The sequence below is a fragment of the Durio zibethinus genome, chromosome 14, assembly GCF_047325235.1.
Source record: "Durio zibethinus cultivar Kanyao isolate XHJ-2024 chromosome 14, ASM4732523v1, whole genome shotgun sequence".
NCBI lineage: Eukaryota > Viridiplantae > Streptophyta > Magnoliopsida > Malvales > Malvaceae > Durio > Durio zibethinus.
The window spans coordinates 23,970,451-23,981,371 of record NC_143175.1 but is presented as its reverse complement, the minus strand read 5'-3'; the positions used below and the strand labels follow the sequence as shown (position 1 = coordinate 23,981,371).

Genomic DNA, 10,921 nt, shown 5'->3' with positions numbered 1-10,921 from the left:
TGTTGGAAAAGAGGATTTTTAGTTTGGTCATTGATTGGGAGACAGACAAAAACTGCTAGAAATCTGTCGTTTCCTTTATGGAGATTCGTATTGTCCCCCCGTTTCCCATGTGTTAATCCATGTTTAGATTACGTGACAACTTATGGCTATGCATTAATATTTCTTCTTCGTTTAATGTCGTAACCATGAATTAGGGTTGAGAAAAAATGTGATAAATTCTTGCCTTACGAAGCTATTTTTGTTGCAGTAGCTCAATCAGCTACATTCACATTTAGAAACAACTACCCGTGCACAGTTTGGGCAGGAACTCTAACAGATGCAGGTCCTCAATTATCCTCAGCCCGTTGAGTTAGCTTATCCTTTTGATGTACCTTAAATGGCTATGAAATCACCAAAACAAAAAAAAAAAAAAAAAACCAAAGAAATACTCAACCTTAAACTATTATTACAGGAGTGATAAATTAGAACTGAGATCTCATTGGAGCTTTGAGACCAAGGTATCGCATTATCTTTAGTCGACGACCTCTTTTGTTAGATTTCGGTGGAAATAGATAGGAATTTTATGAAGGCATTAATGATACCAACTAGCAAGTAGTTGAAGACAAGTCGACCAAAATTTGAGTGCCAACTCACATCCAGGTGACTTGCAGGCTTGCGTTCTTTCTTACTACCGGTTTTGCTTGAGGTAGATGGAGCCCATTTACCTGTCCCAAATTAAACAGGGTCAAGATAACAACGAAGGGTAGTTTCTCCAGTATATGCAATGAAATGTCAAGGCATTAAAGGCTTCAAGTATAATCCAAATGCGTAAAAAAAAAAAAACACATATATGCTCTTATCTAAAAATTAAACGGATTTTGAAGTGTGATAAGAAGGGAGGAAAATGCAATTAGTATTTGATTGTCGGCGAATGTTGGCAGTTACTAGTCTTATCCTCTTACCATCAAACTAAAGAGACCAGCTAGTCAAACTGCATAGGCCTAGTTTATTAGCATGCCTACGTTGACAAGTTTATAAACGACAGAAGGTAACATCGTAAGCATTAGCCCCGCTACATTTGTCGATTGGGGGATCATTATCTGCTGGATGGGTATGTGCCAACAGCCAACTGACAAACTTGCTTGAATGTTTTTAAATATTCATTTGGCTGGCAAGCCTGCCCTGTAAAGCCTCCAGTGCAACAATATTTGGGATATTTCAATGCGTTGCATGGACTATTGCATCTTGCATCCCACATAAACTTCATTTTGGTTTTGAGCCTCCAATGGTGAAGGGCACACATCTTTCAAATCCTTGATGCCGTCTACCACAGGGCATGGTCCGGACCCTTCAATCAATGAGCCGCCTAGTGGCTGAATCCAAACTGGGCACATTGAACCCATGGTTCAGGCTCACTTCATAAGACACCACATTTTGGTTAATACCAAAATTGAGGAGTGTCGCAGGGTGTTTTTGTGGTGGGGATTGGCAATCCATTGAGCCAGACCCACAGTCTCCTGTCTCACAAGTAAAGTTAGTCATGGTCGCATCATGGGAGCACTTGGTCCGTATCCAAATGCTACCAGTCCAAGTGTCCGGCATGGAGAATATTTCCAATGTGCCTGGTCCTCTCTCGGGATCACAGTCGCCAAGGGCTGGCTGATGACTACACTGAGAATGAGCTTTCATTGTCGAAATTGAAGGTTATATCCCATCGTACAAATCTACCTGAAAAATTCAGATTAGCAATTAGGGGGTAGGTCTCTCACCAATTGAGTTGAGCCTAAACGTTGTTACAATATGCCTTTGATACCATTGACAGAAAATAAAAAAGGACTTGACAGAAAACTGCTTTACAAGCCATTGAACTTGAACTTCAGGTTTCAGGTACCGGCCATCGGCGGTGGGTTTGTTATACAAAACCAGCTATTTATTTTTGGTAAGAATTAGAGATTAATAAATTGAAATTCATTTCAGTCAGAGATTTAAAGGTATAGATTTTCCATTAAAAAGGTGCCATAAGTGGAAGAAGCAGTATCTTTTGCATTAATTAACATTTGACCACAGGATTAAGACTGCTCTTTTTTTTTTTTTTTTGAAAGGCAAGTAGCTTTTCTCATTATCATGAAATGTCTTCTGCAACCATTACAGTGAAGTCTGGACATTCATCAACCCAGTAAACCGTCTTATTCACTCTCAAAAGCCTCTTTGGCGAACAAATGTGCTACCTTGTTTGCTTCCCGCTTAGTGTGCATACATTCCCAAGATAAGAAAGTTTGCCCCAAAAAAGGGTAGAAGTACAACAATAAGAATGGAATAGAATTATGCACCCAAAAAAATGGAATAGAAGGAATAGTTTGCATTTTGCATAAACAATATTTATATAGCATTTTTATGTAGTCCATAAACCTTAAAATAAATTGTAAAATGGAAAACATATTACAAATACTAGGTATTTACATACAATTATAAGAAGATAAAAATGGAGGACATAAAATTGCAACCATGAATATAGCAATGAATCAAGATATATGTTGAACAGAATCTGTGCTAGACTGCTAGTTAAGCATATCTCTGTCTTAGACAACTTTATTGTCTGCATTACCGCTTTTGATTTTTTTTCTTTTTGTTCTTTCCTTGGAGTTAAGATTCATTGTATTTAGATCTATAATGGTCATCTAGAAGTGTCCAAGCATAGAAATTAAACGTGCTTCGTCATTCAGATAAACTCAAATTTGAATCTGATTCTCAGTCCCACTTACACATGCTACCTGATGCAGACAAACTCAAATTTGAATTTGATTCGCAGTCCCACTGATAATCTTCATTTTCAACCTGTCAAGGACAATATAATTATTATACGACAGTGACCATCAAAATAATTGATGATTTAGATTTTGCCTCCAATGCTGGTTGTTCATATCAAGAACGATGAACCTATCCAATTGTAAGGAAGAGTGGGGTCTAGCCATATTGGTTTTTATCGATTAAGGTCTAAAAAAAGTTTTGTTTTTTATCTAAAAGAATCGCCTTAGCTAATAAAAGAGGACTGTGTAATAGAGAAACAAAAAGTGGTAGCGCGGAAATCCAGAGAAAGAAGAAAAGATTAAAAAAGTAGCAAAAAAAAAAAAAAAAAAGGAAAGTAAATTGAATGAAAATTAATTCGTGATCTAATTAAATTAAAATTTTATTAATAAATTTATGATTTAAAATTTTATATTTTAAACAGTAAAAATTATATTTTATTTTAAGAATAAATATAAAGAATATTTATTGAATCATTTATTTAGTGATATTTTTTAAATTATCTTTTTAGTTATTGATTAATTTTAATTTTAGTTAAAAAAATTTTTTATATATTTATTATTTGATAATAATGAATTTTTTTATGGTTCATGATTTTTTTCTTTTATATTGAAAGATTTTTCATATAAATTTTGATATATTTTATTTTTTTTGTATTATTGATTGTTAATTATTATCTATTATTATAAATTTATTAAGATATATTATTTTTATGTTATTGTATTTTTTATTTCAGACCTAACACCGATAATGCTTTTAAAAATCTATAAAAGTGCATAAGATATCAATCCAAAATCAATGTTATTATATGGAGAAAATCCTCATGGTGAGGTTCACCTAGTTTACTATTAATAAGCCTAATCATACATTTCTGCCTTTATCAGCCAGAAGTTCTGAAAGCATGGGAAATGTTTTGCATGCTGCAGTTGGATTAATCCTGTTATTCGTGTTTGATATATAACTATCATCATGAGTCCACTGGGTTGATCATTGATCTAAATTTTGTGCTGTGATTATTGAAAATAATGAATATCATAAATAATTTGTTTGAAATTAATTAAATATTATTTGATAAATAAAAAAACATGTAAAATTTTTTTTTAAAAGGAAATAGATTTTTAATAAACAAATTTATATGTTTTTAAATATGTAAAGTTTTTATAAGATTAGGTATAAGAAAAAAGATATAAAAAAATTGTAAGATTTTATATGATAGCACCTCATAAAATTATTAGAGATTTACGTTTTATGAGTGTGTATATTTGAATATTTATAGGTGGACTAGAAAAAATTAAGAGAATCTATATAAGTATGGTGCATGAATACACATTAGTATGTGTATATTTGAGTTGATAATATTTTATAAAATTAAAAAATATTGAGAAAGTTTATAAGTATTAATAGTGAATGTTTGATTTGATTGTATGTTTATAACTTTTTATAATTAATGAATCTATTTTTTATTCATAAACATAGATTAATTAAATCAAATTATATTAAATTATCATTTTTTATAATTAATTAATTAATTAATTTTATTTTTATTAATATAATTAAATTAAAATTATTTAATCTAATAAATGATATCAAAATTATCGTTATCCTAACACATTAACTAGAACCAACAGACTCTAAGCCCCATTTGGATTGAACTGAAGCCATGGTGAGGTGCGTTTAGCACCCAAAAGTTAATTTGCCCAATGGGACAGCATTTGAAGATCAGAATGAGAAACGGGCAGACTGAGAGTCAAATCGGCACGGCTCTGAGGCAGTGAGACAACATTTATTTAAGTTTAATTATCCAAATGCATATGTAGGCACATACGTCACAAGCACCGCAAAAACGACAAATCATGTCAGCAAATCAATCGCCGACATCAAATTAATTAATTGCTATATTAATCAAGATTACTCAAATCAGTAAGCATTAGTTGCTATATATTTAATCAATATTACTCATTCGGTCATTCCTCCAAATCATTCACTTTGCCGAGAAATTCACAGAGCAATGACAACTGAAAGCTATGAACCTCACTTTCTTTTCATACCCTTGATGACTCCAGGCCATATTATCCCCCTGATGGATATTGCTAGATTACTGGGAGAGCGGAAAGTGGCTGTCACCATGGTTATAACCCCGCTAAACGCTACTCGATTTGGTTCCATCATCGACCGCGCCGCTAAATCAGGATTACCGATCAATTTCCTACAACTCCAATTTCCCTCGACTGAGGTTGGCCTGCCCAAAGGCTGTGAAAGCATTGACAAGCTACCTTCACTTGACTTGATAGGCAAATTCTTGACAGCACAAAGCATGTTGCAGGAACCCCTTGAGCAATCATTGCAAGAGATGAAACCACTTCCAAGTTGCATAGTGACAGACAAAAATATCCCTTGGATAGCTGTTACTGCCTCAAAGTTCCAGATACCGAGGATATTATTTGATGGGACGAGCTGCTTCACTCATATATGCTCTCACATTTTGCACAAATCTAAGGTCTACGAGCATTTGTCGTACTCAGAACCTTTTGTGATACCAGGATTACCTGATCGAATTGAATTCACAAAAGCACAGCTGCCTGCATCTTTCAATCCAGGTTCCAATAAAGATTTGAAAACTTTCCGCCAAACAGTGAAAGCTTCTGAGGCAGGAGCATTTGGAGTGTTACTTAATAGTTTCGAGGAATTGGAAACAGAATACGTAAAGGCATATCGAGAGGCCACTGGATTTAAAGTTTGGTGCATTGGTCCTGTATCATTATGCAACAAAGAGAGCTTAGATAAGGCTGAACGGGGTAGGATACCCTCAACAGATGAAAACCAATGCATGGAATGGCTTGATTCCCAGGCACCAGGCTCTGTAATCTATGTTTGCTTTGGAAGCCTCAGCCGCATACCATCTTTACAGTTAATTGAGATCGGCAAAGCCTTGGAAGCGTCAAACAGACCATTCATTTGGGTTTTAAGAGAAGGATATAAAAAAGAAGAAATGGATAAATGGTTAGACGAAGAGGGATACGAGGAAAGGATTAAAGGACGAGGCGTTTTAATCCGGGGGTGGGCACCACAAGTATTAATTCTATCTCACCAGTCAATCGGAGGATTCTTAACACACTGTGGCTGGAATTCAACGCTTGAAGGAATCTGTGCTGGTATTCCAATGATTACATGGCCATTGTTTGCCGAGCAGTTTTATAATGAAAAACTCATTGTACAAGTACTAGATATAGGAGTTGGGGTAGGGACTCAGCAAGTTGCTATGCAGTTTGGGGAAAAAGACAACGCGTTTGGGGCGGTGGTGAAGGCTGAAGACATTGAGAAGGCTATAAACAAGTTAATGGGTGGAGGAGAGGAAGCAGAAGAAAGAAGAAAAAGGGCAAAAAGGCTTGCAGCTCAAGCAGAGAAAGCAGTAGAACATGGTGGATCTTCTTACCTCAACATTACATTTTTCATTGAAGATGTTGTACAACAGGCAAAACACAATCGAACAAAGTTTTAAAGGTGCAGTCTATGTCACGCTTGATGTCAGAATAATCTTTGTCCCTTCATAGTTGGAACAACAGTCATCATCGAAAATCTGGGTGTTTGGTTAACATTTCTTGCTAGGAAAATAATTCATGATGTGACATTTATAACTTTGCAATCGGTGAAATTTGGTGTATCCTCAAAAAAAAAAAAAAAAAAAAAAGTTCTGATCACCTGTTATTGCACGGAATCGTTTGAAAAAGTTTCTGCCCAATTTGGCTGGAAATTGAATCGTGGAGTCTACATGTCAAGAGTTAATCAAGGAAAACTAATCCATCTTTTCCAATCATAACGTAATTTACAAGGAATTTAATTTTTTTCCCCAAGCACTATCTAACAGAAAATCATTCTTAGGGAAGTTATTTTATGAAAATTTTTAATGAAATATTTTTTCAAGGTTGCTCATCTCAAGACTCATCCAAATAAATAAGAATATTAAAATTTTTTAAAATTAGTATTTATAAAATTGACTTTTACAAAATAAAAAAAAAACCTAAATTTTATCAGCAATTAATGTTATTCACTAAAAAAGTAATTCTTAATATTTATTATTTAATTTGAGAGTTGAAATTTTTTTTTTTATTTCGAATCTTTCAAAGCTCAAAGTCTTATTTTATAAAGTCAACTCTTACATGTTCCAGACTCATAGAGAGAGGAAGAGCCTTTGGAACATGTCGGAAATGGCTGCTCTTGCTTGTATAAAATTTAGATGTTACTTGTATTATATATATTTTTTATTTCAAAAAAATTTTGACAAAGTAAAGAATTAAAAAATATATATTTATTATTGAATCAAATATTGGAATTTAATTTTTTTAATAAATTCAATTCTTTGGCTTTGAGTTTTACCAAAGAATTAAAACAGGTGTTGTCGAAATATAGACTTTTTTGTTTTTTTTTGGGTGACCAACAAAATATAGACTTCAATCGATGTGGAAAAGAATCTTCTAATTTCGTCAGTCTTCAGGCATCACTGCTTATGTTATCTCTCCTCTTCCATTTCTCCTTTGAAATCAAAATTTAAATGAGAAAATAAAAGCAACAGACATGATTGCTTTTGGAGAGAATTTATTTAAAGGTTTTTAGGTTGGTTTTGTAAATTTTTTATTAAAATCAATAAAATAAAAATTAATTTTGATAGAATTTAATGAGAAAACTAATAATATGTAAAAAGTTAATTAAAAATAACATTTATACGCAAAATTTAATGAATTTATTGAATGATAATGAAAATTTTATAAAAAATTTTCAATAAAAATGCCTATTAAAAGAAAGTACTAAAATACATTCAAATTATTTAAAATTTTGTATATTTTTATTTATGTAATAAGATTTTTTAATCTAATAATTTAAAATTTAATTTTTTTTATTTAATAATTTTAATAAAAAAAACTTACGGACATGACTTAAAGAACATTAACTAAATCATGCCCTGAGAATGGTAGGTTTTGGTCCAAATTGTTTGAATTTGATTCCAAAATTGAAAATTAAACCTTACTACATATTTAATATATATTAATTATTTCCAACGTAGAGACTTTCTGAAATTACTAATAAATAAAAAATTTGCCACCAAGATTGTTTAATTTTGCCTACTTCAACACATGGGCGCATGTGGCCTATAATTTATATCCACTAAATCTAAAGGGAGAATCTTTTGATGGATGCAAATTGTTTTTTTTTTTAATAAAAATTTTTAAAATGAGTGTGAAAATTATGTTAATTTTACAATTTGCAAAGTTTAATTTTGTGAATCAAAATCTTGATGTAATTAGGATCGGCAATCCAACTCGTTTCTGACGGATTTTGACTCGATATTGTGGGGTCAATTTTTTTTTCTATTTCGTTTTTCAAGTCGAGTTTTAAGCAAACTCGATCCGATCCGATATTATATAAAAAATTATTTTTTAATTAATTATTTAATTTTTATTTATATATATTTATATAATGATATTTTTAAATATTTATATTTGAAAAATAATTTTTTATATTTAAAAAAATTTTTTTTTATTAATTTCGAGTTGGATTGAATCGTATATAATTTATATAATATCGGGTCGATGTCAGGTTTGGATATAAAAAAACAAAAAAAAATTCAAGTAAGATCATATTCGGATTTAATTACACATAAAATTGGATCAAATTCGGGGCGAACAAAATCCGACCCGATGTCAACTCTACATGCAATGGATCTATATCTAAAAATAGTATTCGCGTATTGGCCACCCTACTACGATTTTTAAACAAACACATATTCATGGCATCAACATTTCACCTCACAAAGTTAAAAATTTACAAATTATAAATACTTGTGTTTCCATTTGACACTTTGAGAGGAGATATGGAGCGTGGTTCACGACAGTATTGCCTGCCAAACCTCAGCAATTAGGCTTGGGTTCGAATTATATTTGTTAATGAAAAAGGAAAAAAAAAAAAAAAGAGAGTAGGTTTAGATTTTCAGAAAATTCTAATAAGCAATTATTCATGGCCAATTTTCTTTTGTTCATAATTCATTTTCATTATTTATCACGAGCAATCAAAATTTGATGATTAACGATAATCAAACAATTGATTATTATCATTGATTCGTGGTTAATGATCAATAATTATCGTTGATTGTTGAAATGTGTAGGATTAAATTGTGACTGACAGCTTGTAATTAATTAGTGACATTTTTGTTAAAGAAAAATGTTAGAGATATTTTTAAATTTTGCTTAAATAATCATATTTTTGAATGATTTTAAAAATGCTTTTTTTTTTCAAATTAACACGATGCATTTATAATTTTATTTTTGAAATTTTCTTCACAAAAATCAAATCTAGATTAAAATGGAAAAGAATTTCCCTTTTAACTGAACTAATTCTTATGAATAATTAATGACAATATTAATTAATTAAAAGAGATTTCTTCTCTTACTAATTGAACTCTACTTAAACTAATTATAATTAATGAAAGTATATTATCATTATAAATAAGGAGTGTAAATGAGTCACATTACTCATGAGTTTTTTAAATTTAAAATAAAAAAAACTTAAGTTTAACTTATTTATTATCAAGCTAAACCTAAATTTAAACTATTCATTTAACGAGTTGAATTAAATTTGATTAATTTAATATTTGATTAAAAAATTTATAAATCTAATTGATTTTTATTTTTTAATATATTTATTATATATAATAATCAAATAATAAAACTATGATACCTAATTTTAATATTCATAATTTTATCGAGCTTGATTGAACTTATCAAATCTAACTTGAATTTTAATAAGAAAAATAAAATTTATTTGAATTTAAATAAAATTTCAAGTATCAAAAGTTTAAATTAAATCAAACTTTAATTTAATAATATATCGATTTGATTATACTCAAATTCTATTTGTTTTGTTTTACACATAAAAGTAAATGATGGTTGTTAAAAAAGTTTTAGATGATCAGTTGATGATAGTTGTCGATAACTAATGGTCAAGTCTTAGTTCAACATAAGTTGATTTAGTTGACTAGGGAAACTATTCATGCATTGGCTCCATATGAAAGGAATAACCTTTGTTTTTTTTTTTAAACTTTCCAATCGAAAAGATCTTTTCCTTTCATATACCAATGTTGAAAAATGAAATTATGAGCATTAATTACATTGTAGCAAAACGAACATAGCCTAACCCATTATTAAAAAATAAAACTTTTAATTAATGTTTTTTAAAACTAAGTGTTATTAGGAATAAAAAAAAGAAAAAAGTGTAGGATTTTTTTATTAAAAAAAATTACGTTATAAACCGTAAAAATTTAAAATTAACACATATCTTTTTAGGATATATTAAAGAAATAAAATTTTAATACTGTTTAAAAATTCAACAAATAAAAACGAACTAAAAAATAAATGAAATTAAAGTTTTTTTTCTAGAACCTCGCGTGGTCCACGTTCACAAAAGGCTTGAACCCAATCGAAAAGCCTTGCATTATGCTTCACGTGGGCCGCCCTTTGGTTAACGACTCACCGGCTTCTCATTACCCAACGACCAAGAACCGGAGAAATTCGAAGTTGCGAGCAATCGAGATATCCAAATCATCAAATCCCATTTCCATTTATCGACATCCAAGTCATGTTTGAATAATAAAAATAATAATAATAATTGTCATTGATTTTTTTGCTTCTTTTAAATAAAATTTTGATGGTTAAATAAAATTATCATTTTATTTAAAACTGTTCAATCTTTTAGATTAAAATAAAATGTATCGTATTTCATAATTTAAGATAAATAAATATATGTATTATATTCAAAATAATTTCAATAAGTAGACACCGATAAAATTTAAATTCAATTACTTTTCATCAAAAAAATAAATCTTAACTAATTAAATCAATAACTTGATAATCATTATTGATTATAATATATGATATGTACTTTTAAACTAATTCGCATAAATTTTTTATTATTGTTATAGAGAAATGGTTGGCTGGTGTTCTAAAATCTCCAAATTAAGTAACTCTCTATCTAAGCTAAAACTAGCAATATTCTAATTAAAAAAGGAAATAAGATTCCTACGTGAGAATTATAAGTCTTAGTTACATAAAATTTTATGCTTATTAAAATTATCACGATTTTAACAAAT

General features: G+C 30.0%; 2 pseudogenes across 1 annotated transcript; one reads left to right on the top strand and one right to left on the bottom strand.

Moving 5' to 3' along the window:
• Window positions 1-590: 590 nt before the first annotated feature.
• Window positions 591-2,180, bottom strand: LOC111293563 (thaumatin-like protein 1; annotated as a pseudogene).
• A 2,349-nt stretch (window positions 2,181-4,529) lies between these two features.
• LOC111294212 (UDP-glycosyltransferase 73C11 pseudogene) lies at window positions 4,530-6,482 on the top strand (annotated as a pseudogene). Its single transcript, XR_016327821.1, has one exon. The product of XR_016327821.1 is annotated as a UDP-glycosyltransferase 73C11 pseudogene (transcript).
• The last annotated feature ends 4,439 nt before the right edge of the window (window positions 6,483-10,921 follow it).